Source organism: Rissa tridactyla, chromosome 3 (assembly GCF_028500815.1).
Source record: "Rissa tridactyla isolate bRisTri1 chromosome 3, bRisTri1.patW.cur.20221130, whole genome shotgun sequence".
Taxonomy (NCBI): Eukaryota; Metazoa; Chordata; class Aves; order Charadriiformes; family Laridae; genus Rissa; species Rissa tridactyla.
In genome coordinates, this window is record NC_071468.1 from 53,493,578 (window position 1) to 53,504,512 (window position 10,935).

Consider the following 10,935-nt stretch of genomic DNA (forward strand, 5'->3'; position numbering starts at 1 on the left):
AGCTATTGGTTATTAGGGGGCTGTCTCAAGACAAAGGTCACCTTCAGCTTATTTCTCACAGTTTTCTCCCGGATGTTGTTAATGCCTTGTAAAAGAAACACACGTTGGGCTTAGACAGAGCTTTGGTAGTAGGTTTTTTCCTAAGAAAGGTACTCTAATGAAGGTACTGTAGTGCAAAACATGTCTTACAGATGTGTGGTAGTCCTGGGTTTGGATTGCTACACCTGTGTCTGGGTGTGAGACCTTACTTCCCCAAGGTTTGGGGCATCAGAGTTGGGATTTTTGGATCAGGTCATTAGGAAGCTGGGACAATCACAAGTCTGGTTGTGATTTGCAGTTGTGTAAGTATCTGAATTCTGGGGGCTAGTTTGGGCTTGTCTCTAGGATCTGTGAACGATTTAATCAAGAATACATGTTGTAACTGCCAAAGCCAGCTGCCAGAGCATTTGTATAATTAACTTCATTTTGCTTTCTGATTTTTGTCCTAAGGGCACTGGCTAGAGGACACACATTGTCTATTCACTCACCCAGGCACATGATCGTTATGTTTTTATTCTCCTCTATACCACTGCCTATCCTCTATCCCATGCTTCCTGTATTTTTGAATATTGGGCCTGTCTCACTTGATGCCATAGTCAGACTTTCACTGACTTCACTGAAAGCGGAATTTGGCTATTAATTTTAACTGGCTTAGGTGTCTTAACTGCTTACTTACACAATATTTTCTATGTCAACTGTATAGCATTCACACCTCAGAAATTATTTGAGGGAGGGAAGTAGAAAGATGGCTGTATAGAGGCATAAGCCTTAAGAGAAGAAAAATATCTGTCAGAAAAAGGCAGAGACATGAAAAGACATGTAATCTTTTCATGAAAGGAGAGGACTAGCACTCAGGGAATTTGGATGCAACTTCTGGTTAGATCAAGGCTTCCTGTACACCTGTAGGCATTTTGACAATTTCTGTGATTTCTTTCCCATCTATAACACATGGGTAGCAATACACATAGCAGTATTTTTCAAGTAATTGCTTGCAAATTGGTTTAGAGAGCCTGAAGTAGAAGACAGTTTATAAGTGTAATGCAATATTTTTATTGTAGTCACATAAATTGAAAACCTAGCTTAGTCCATCAACTTAATTTAATTGTCACCAAAGCCACATGTATGGCAGGCTTTCTAACATTACTTGGAAAATCATCCTGCAAGTGAAAATGTTGTCCTTCCAGAACTGGTGTGTCTATCTCCTTTCGTCTTCAGGGAATAAGACTCTGAAAATTTCCATGTAGTACAGGTTGGAAGGCGAATGGGCATATTACTGGGTGTGTAAGAGAATTTGGAGAGTGCTTGTTTGCGTCTAATCGGTCTGTCTTATGACTTGTAATACACTGCAAACACTTGTTGAACTGTTAAACTAGATATAGATAGAATTCTTTGACCAAGACACAAAGAGCCTGGATACACCTCAGCACCTAATAATGCAGTATCAGTTTGGCAATGTAGGCTGCCAGGCCACCAGCCGGTGCCAGGCGAGCATGTTTTATGTCTTGGACTGACAGACAGTGTATGCGGATCGCTCTACCCAGACACCTGCGTGGAGACGGGGTTGTTTTCAAAGAAAGCTACAAACGGTCGAACTGCAGATACGTATCGTTAGAAACAACAAATCTCTGGAAAATCAACTCAGTAGATTGGTAACCAAGATTAAAATGAAATGTAGGTGTGTTGCAGCGAGAATGTTGACTAACGAAGAAGAGCTGGCTTTGCTGTAGCAGCTAATGAGCCTATCTTAGGCGCTCTTCATGCAGTAACAGGCACTAGACGGTGAGTCTGGCTGCTCTTGCACTGCAGGATGTGGGATGTGGGATTTAAGGGCTTCATACTTAGAGTCATCTTTCAGCACCGAGATCTGGCCTCTACAGCTGTTGATTTTGGACCACATTCAAATCACAGAGATCTCAGGGAGTTATTTTGTCCAATCTCCTGCTCAAAGCAAAGTCAACCTGATTTCTGACCAGGTATCTCTGGGCTTTGTCCAGCTGGGTCTTGAAAATCTCCAAGAACAGAGATTCCACAGCTTCTCCAGGCGATCTCATGTTCCAATGCTTCATTGCTCTCATAGTGGGGAATTTTCCTTTGTATCCTATTGGAACCCGCCCTATCTCAGGTTATGAGCATTGTCTCTCATTCTCCTGCCATACACTTGGGTTGTATCATTAATCTCCTCTTCAGTACTTTAAGGCTGCTGTTAGGTCCCCTAAATCTTTTCTTCTCTGGACTAAAGAAGCCCAGTTCCTTCAGCCTCTCCTCGCAGGTCACCCGCTCCGAGCCTCTGACCATCTTGGTGACTCTCTGCTGGACTTGCTCAAGTTCATCTACATCCTCCTCACACCGAGAATCCCAAAACCCTTGACTTTCTTACAAAAAGGAAAGGAAAGGGAGCAAGAACTCTGCCTATACCTGTAATGTACTTTCTGGGTCACGTAACTCTATGGCAACAAGGAGAGGTATTTATCTGCTTGTTCTTTCCCAAGAGTCAGAAAAGTGTAAGGCAGCAGAGAGAACATTACTCAGGTTTCTCAAACTCACATCTGTACATTCTCACTGACCTGAGCGGCCTCACAAATAGTCTGTGATTTTGAATTGCAAGAGTAATTATGATATTCTCTGTGACTGAGAAGGAGCTAAATCCTACGTGGAGAATCCAATCAGAGGGAGACTGAGGAATAGAGCCATATAGGTAATGGAATAGCCTTAAAAAACTATACATTCCAGAGTGGCTGGAGGTGGAAATGTAGGGAATCTGTCACCTCAGTGAGTCTTTTGGCCCCCGCCCCCTTTGCTATAGGGTTTAAAGGAGGGGACTGCACAACATCAATTGAGCAGGTGACCCTGCTCCCCCCCTTAAGGAATGAAGGGGGAGAAAAAGTCTCTGTAAAGGATTATCTTACATGTAATTAATTTAACTGTCACTAAAGCTGCAGATATGGCAAGATTTCAAACATCACTTGGAAAATTTTCTTGCCATGTCATATAACAGAAATATTTTTCATCACAAATTGAGGTGTCTATCTCCTGTCATCTTCAGGGAGTGAGCATATGAAATTTGCTATGCAGCTATTCGGTGTGTTGTTTGGAATGGAAAAGATATATTCTGAGTACTGATTATTGGTGAACTTTAAAAAATTTGCTCTTGGATATTTCAGGAGATTAATTTTGTTTATCTGTTGTTGAATTATTTTGTTAATTGTACCTGATTTTAAATCCATGCCAAATTGGTATTTACAGCAATTTTATTTGCTGTAGCGTTAATATTAAATGTGAACAGTATTTTAAATTATTGTGTATGCAGGATCTTCTCTCGCATAATTATATGTTATTTGGGTTTTCTTTTATTTATCATGTTGTAAACATTTATTCTCTGAGACAGAAACTGTATTTAACATCCTTCCTACCAATACGTAGCCATTATCAGCTACCAGGTTTGCAGGAAAGCCAATGTAGCCATGTAACGTGAGGGTGTGTAACATTGCTTTCTGTGCCTGTTCCCCAGCTATGTCGTCTTTCTCTCAGGGAACTCCCTGGTGCCCTCGGCCAGAAGCAAGGCTTAATTTGTTAGGCACGGTACAAATGTATATTAGATGACGTATCTTTCCAGAAACAATTTTCTTTCAGTAAAAAGATGCGTGAATTCACTTCTCACGGTTAAAAATACAGCTACCTGATTTACCCTGCGGTATTTTTAATATGATATTAATAATAGATTTTCTGTAATCTCTCAAAATCTCACCATGTCATTGTAACTGTTTATTAGCTTAATAAGAAATACACACATTCAACATTTGACTTGAATTCTGGAGAACTGACTTACCCCATCTGAAGCTGCAGTCTTATGTTTTAGTGTATTTTAATATTTTGTATTTTAATAAATATTTAAGTACACCTTAGCACATTTTAATAAGATTCAGAAAGTGAGGCTAAAATAAGGTTCAAGAAGTCATCTAATCCATTCCCCACCTCAATTTTAAATCAGCCATACCTGACGTATTCCTAGCGGGTATTTATCCAGCTTAAAAAAGAGGCACAGCCAGGATAAGCTGCATCACCGAAGCTGAAGGTACAAGGAAGAAACAAGAACTCAGTAGGTATGCACAGTGTAGTCCTCCTTATCTGCCATACACAACCTACACAGAGATGCTATTTGTAAAGTACATATATAAAAACCACATTTTTCAGACCAAATAATTCTTTATGTTGATAAACTGGAATAGAGGCCGTGTGCTCTGGTTTTGGTTCATCTGTTGGGACTTCCCCATCAGTTTGCTCACTTGACTATGACCTGAGCAAATGAAAAGCCCAGCACCTGATGCTTTCAAAGATCCTGAAGTTAAGGGATCTGTGTGGCAGTGCCAATGCCCGCCTCCGTCCTGATGGATGCACAGTCGATTCATTGGAAGTTAATAGTTGCTTTGCATGAAAATATGACTGTACACTTTGGGCGCTGCAGAGTCTCTCTCCCCCGTCAGGAGGGAGGCAGGGCCGGCAGCGGCTGGGACTCACCCCGGACTCCAGCAGATTTGGTTGGGTTTGATCTTTCTGTAATCAAACCACCAAGGCAGCTGCTTCCATCAAAAGCCAGTAGCTTCATAAAAACAGCGCAGGTATTAAGTTGCCCTTCTGCCTTCCTCGCTTTCTTGTATGGATGCCTCATATACAGAGATACTCCATGGCTGGGGTAAATGAGAGGAGACCTGTGGGCTCCCGTGGCATTGCAGTGAAGCTGCTCAGTGCCCCCAGTGCTTTCTACCTTTGCATTTCTTAACTGCGAGGCTTGAGGTGCCTGAAGTCTGGCTGATAGCAGGTGCCTCCCAGAATCCTGGGATACTTGCCACAGTCGACAGACAGGTTTGAAAGATAAAATATAAGCCTTCACTGTTCTCAGATAAGTTTTGCAAGTTGTTTGACAAATACTCCTCTACCTTGACGTGTACCATTAATTTTTAGCTTTTTCTAGCTAAAACCCTGCCCTGTAAAATGCAAACTTTAACAATGACTTTGTTTCATTCCATGGAAATCTGTCATGCTGTTACTGTCACGCATCACTGTGTCACATATATGCCATCTGCCTTGCCATTCAGGGAGGACTCTAGGCAGCAACTGCTTATGACTGGGCTGTGAAATGCATCACTCCCTGGCTGTGTATTCCCAGCTAAATGATCCCGAATGAATCTTCCCTCACCTTCAGCAAACCAAAAAGTTCTTCTTTTTCTTCTTAGACCTGTAGCACATCACTACGATGCTACCCTTGGGTAGGTCTACCACAAAGCATTTAGATCTAGCCACAAAGCCACCTGAAAGGGTTCCACTTGTGCAGGATGCCTTCGCAGGCTGGTAGCCCGCATGGCAAAGGAACACTCCATGCAGCTTGTGCAGTCTCCCCACTCCTTTCTGAATTAATATGGTTATATTGCTTGTTGAAAAGCACTGGCAGCATGAATAAGGTGATCCATACACACGGCTGTGTAAATTTTATGCTCACACAATTCTAGGATAGAATTACTCTATTTCATCGAAACTTGGTGGGGTTTAGAAAACAATCCCTTTTCTCTGAATGACTAATGACTTGAAAATGATGCTCCAAAAAACTATGGATCGGTTCTCATTTTCCAATGGCTCTCTTTGTGAAGGTCTATTTATTCTTCACCATACCCTTCTAAGCCTTCTAAGGCTTTTAATCCCTGGATGTTCTTACCCCTTAGGTACTTCTCCCTTCACACCTGATATACAGTCTGGCCATTTTCTGCTCAGAGAGTAGTGATGAGGCAAAAACAGGGCATGGAGCTTTTGGCAATATGAACTTGCCCCTCGAATCTGCCGTTACTGGGACTATACCCAAATCTGAGTGCCTGCTATGTGTCTTCCTGGCCTGGCTTTTTGATCCTTCTGGACTCTCATAAAGATGTCCTTGTCTCTGCTCTGCCAGGTTACAAAGCACTCTCTATAGAGCAGAAGCTAACTGCTCTTAATCTATGGGCATGCAAACGGACAGAAGAGATACCTCACTCCTGTCTGATAACAGGAGTTATTAGGCCAGCTGATGTGACAGGGTCCTTGTCATGTTATAGATATGGTCTGTACTCTTGCATTCAAAAGCTGTGACAGCAGCAGAGAAATCCAGTGGCTTACTTGATAATCAACCAAGCCTTCAGCTCCCAGAAATCAGTATTGTTCCATCGGCTCCACTTAACTATGCTTGTTCACGTCCATTATGTGAAAATATTTGGAATTTGTTCATTTATTGGTTAATAGCTAAATAAAACATGCTGGCACCTGCCGTCGTCTCCTGAATCAACAGAAGTCCCGGGACTATTTCCCGTCCATCCAATCTGGCATTTAATACAAACGTAACTAGATTTGCAGCTCTTTAAGAACTCATGTATGGGTAATGAACCTTCAAAGCCGTGCACAGGTGCCAAGTTGTGGTTCACAAGGAATTCAGGGGTATTACACCCAGGGCTGGCTCTGCATGCCTTTCAGGCATAATTGGAGAAGAATGTTAAATCCTTTCCTAAATAAGCAACAGAGGTGGCCCTAGCATAGGGCATACTCTGACTCCGCAGCAATTACATCTGTACAGCTTTCAGCACTCCCACCTTTTCTAACAGCCTTCTTCCTTCGTAATGAAGGAGAGAAAAGGAAAGCAAAAAGAAAAACATCCGCAGGGCTCAATAGGTAGAGCACTATGTTATCCCTCATAAATCCACATAACTCCACAGGCTTCAGCAAAGAATTAAGGTGGATTTAGCTAGCTGTGGAGACACTTGGCTTCCGAATTCTTTTCAGCAGTCTGTTCCTCATGCAACCAGGGCGGATCTCTTTACATCAGCAACGTTTAGTGAAGGACTTGTTCTACAATGTCAGTAGCTTTTGTTAGAGGCTACAAGGAAATGTGAAAGACTCAGAGCAGGAGTGTTTGATGGACCTTACTCAAGGTGGAAGTACTGCAGCTGAAGACTCAGTTTCCCTGGTAAATGAATATAGTGAAAGAATTCCTAGCATCAGTCTCTTGTTGTCTCCCTCCATTCACCTTGGCAACTGATAAAACATTTAATTTCAGGAGAAGTTAATGATTCATGAGGTTAAAAAGCAAAAAGTGGATATTAATACAAAGTTATGTGTCCAGGACCATGTGTCTTGGTTTAACCCCAGCCGACAACTAAGATGACACAGCTGCTCACATACCCCAGTTGGGAGGGGGGAAAGAATCAGAAGAGTAAAAGTGAGAAAATTTGTGGCTTGAGATAAAGACAATTTAATAGGTAGAGCACTACTTCCCATCGGCAGGCAGGTGTTCAGCTATCTCCAGGAAAGCAGGGCTCCATCACGCCTAATTGTTACTGGGGAAGACAAATGCCATCACTCCAGACGTCCCCTCCTTCCTTCTTCCCTCAGCTTTATATGCTGAGCATGACGTCATATGGTATGGAGTATTCCTTTGGTCAGTTGGGATCAGCTGTTCCAGCTGTGTCCCCTCCCAACTCCTTGTGCACCCCCAGCCTTCTCTCCGGCAGGGCGATATGAGGAGCAGAAAAGGCCTTGACTGCCCAGCAACAACTGAAAACACCAGTGCACTATCAAGACTGCTCTCATCCCAAATCCGAAACATAGCCCCACACCAGCTGCTAGCAAGAAATTTAACTCCATCCCAGCTCAAACTATGACAACACAAAACAGTCATTTCATTGAATCGATGTGTGCTAGATTACATCAGACCTGATTCTAGCTTAAAAGATGCTCGTTTGTACTGCACATCCAGAAAAAGGTACATGGATTTTGTATGTGTCTGAGAGTGGTCTCTGCACTACAGAACTGGACTGGTTGCAATTTGCTCTATTTTTAGGTAAAAGTTTCACACGTGTCAGTTATTATAGATCAATAACACTAGAACTCCATGCTTGAAATTAGTAGAGGTGTTATGGGTGCAAACTGTTATGTACATATGGGTAAACTCGAAAGAAACATAGGGGTATTGCTATATAGCAGATTAGGATAGGGAATTGGAAGTGTAAATATAAGTGTCTTGGTGAAACTGCTTTTCCCAAAAATTGAGATCCCCAGAACTTCCAGGTGCCCTGAGATGTCGATAAGCAGTAACAAAGAGAAATCTGCATCCACGTAATTTCTGATTTCTTGGGCTTCGTATGAAACTCAATCAGGCTATTCCATGATTGGTTAGAAGCATCAGGCACTGGAGCAGAGACAAGGGCTCTCCCTGGCATGGACAGTCCATCTGCTCTGTGGATTGTCCTTGAACTACTAGATATCCTCAAGGATGTGCTCATCCCAGAGCACAAGTCCTATGAGGAGCAGCTGGGGGAGCTGGGGTTGTTCAGCCTGGAGAAAAGGGGGCTGAGGGGAGACCTTATCGCTCTCTACAACTACCTGAAAGGAGGGTGGTGAGAGGTGGGGGTCGGTCTCTCCTCTCAAGTAACAGACGATAGGACAAGAGGAAATGGCCTCAATATGCACCAGGGGAGGTTTAGGATGGGTATTAGGAAAAAATTCTTCACTGAAAGGGTTGTCAAACATTGGAACAGGCTGCCCAGGGAAGTGGTTGAATCACCATCCCTGGAGGTATTTAAAAGACGTGTAGACGTGGTGCTTAGGGACATGGTTTAGTGGTGGTTTTGTCAGTGTTAGTTTAATGGTTGGACTCAATGATCTGCAAGGTCCCTTCCAGCCTAGATGATTCTATGATTCTAAGGTATTTTAACGTACATGAGACTCCAATTTGTTTATATATTACTTTCCACAAACATTTATGAGCACTGAAAGTAATTAAACCTTCCTCTTTCTAGAGATGAGGAAACTGGAAATAAAATGTGGTTCATCCAAAGCCACCACCGAATATCTAGGTCAGGATTAAAAGTCTTTTAAGGGAAAAAAACCCAAATCTTCAGAGAAAAAAAGAACTAAAAGGGAGGCTTTCTGCCTCCAGATGTTGCCCAAACTCCTTTGAAAAAATTATTGGCATCAGTGATCCCTACACTAACAAATTCTGCCTTTATGTAAATGGAGTATTTCCTTTCATTGGTAAATGATAATTTTTCATTAAATGTCTCTCCTATAGTCAGAGATAGTACAAAGTGAAAAAAAATTAATTTGTTACTTTTGTAGCTTTGCATGTAAGGCTGCTCAGGACTCAGGGGAGGATAAAGTGACAAGACTGAAAATTCTAAATCTCTTTTATGGGCAAATCACTTTTCTCTGTCTAATCAGTTTCGTTCTCTATCTACACCGTTATTTCAGAAGTGACTGAAATGAGCATAATAATCCAAAACAAGTGTCTTTCGTATGTATGATGACATGACAATCTTTCCATATGACTTACCTGGTTTTGTTTCTCGTAACACCGTGCAAATGGGCACCCTTTGTAGGATGTAGCAGCATAGTATGCTCAAGCACTTCAGTCCTTATTTTGTCAATGGTGAATTTTTTTTTAGCTATCTTTTCATGTAGCTTAATTAGCTAGCTGTTTCTGAAAGTTTTCGACCTTCTTTAACCTCGTCTAATCTAGGTGACAAAATTTATAGAAATAATAAAGTCCTCTCGCTCTCCATTTCTTTTCTTAGAAGGTTAATAATTTAATAACGTTGCTACCTTGCCTGCTACTCAGCTACTGAAATTGTAAATAAAGTCTCTCTCAAAGCGGAGGAGACTTGCAACTCATCTATTTGGTCTTCCATACCCTCCTCACAAATTACAGGGCTGATACCAGATGTTTCTAGATGAGCATTTTGCTCTTGATTGGGTTGTCAGACACATCAATCTATGCACCCAATAGCCTTGCCAGCGCGACAACAACAGCAGGTCAATTTGTAATTGTTGTTCCAGGCCATACAAAGCAGAACTTATCTTTGATTACCCGTGAAGTTAACATTAACATGCAGCTTTATTTTCAGCTCCGCTTGCATTAGCAACACTAAAGGCCTGTTTGCTGTCTGCGGTCCAGTGGCAAAGAAAAAGCCACCTGCCCACGCGGGCGTTGGGGACACTGCAGCTGGTCTCACGAAGCAACAGCTTGGAAAAGAAGAGAAACCCCACTCATAATTCAATGCCTTCAGGTAGTTTTAGAGGATCGATGGGACCCACCCACCTAAATTCAGCTCCAGTATCAAGGTCTAAGAGAAAAATCCCAGCAAAGACTTCACATGGAGGAACCCTGCAGTACAGTCTTGGATTTTTCAAGGAGAAAGAGACACTCTGTCAGATATATTTTTAACTGACTGTTAACCGTAAAACCTCAAGTATTCAACTATTGCTTAAGTTTTTTTCCTGACACAACAGCAGCGTAGAAAATAAGGAGGAAGCTTCCTACGTCTCCGCAACTGTCTACATTGTGACAGAATTTTCTCTCGGCATGCCCAGGGACACAATGTAAGAGACATTTTGGAGCCTTATTGTAACTGGCAATGGCTCAGGAAAGCACAGTTGCTCTTTCATCTCCTACCTGGCACCAACAAAAAAGTAACTTCTATCTTTTAAAATTTCCTGATTCGAATTCTCTTCAATTTTTGTGGTGAAAGGGAGCAAAAAGTACACCCAAACAAATGTCCAAGATGTTCGAGAAAAGCAAAAAACTTCCTGTCTCAGAAAGACTTGAACAAGACTTGGCTCTATAGCTACTTGTGTGGCTTATTAGTGCGTATTATTAGTGTGTATTAAAAATTGTGATGAAGTTTTGTTGTTGTTTTTTGGGGGGGAAGATTTAGCGTGTTGGTTTGTTGGGTTTTTTGTTTGTTTGTTTGTTTGTTTTAAAGTTAGAATGGTGGGGAAGGTAGTTTTTTTCCAGGAATGGTCAAAGTTCTCAAAGTCACCACCCAAACACGGGCTAAATTTGACTCTCACCCTGAAGCCCCATGCCAGAAGCGCCCCCTCTCT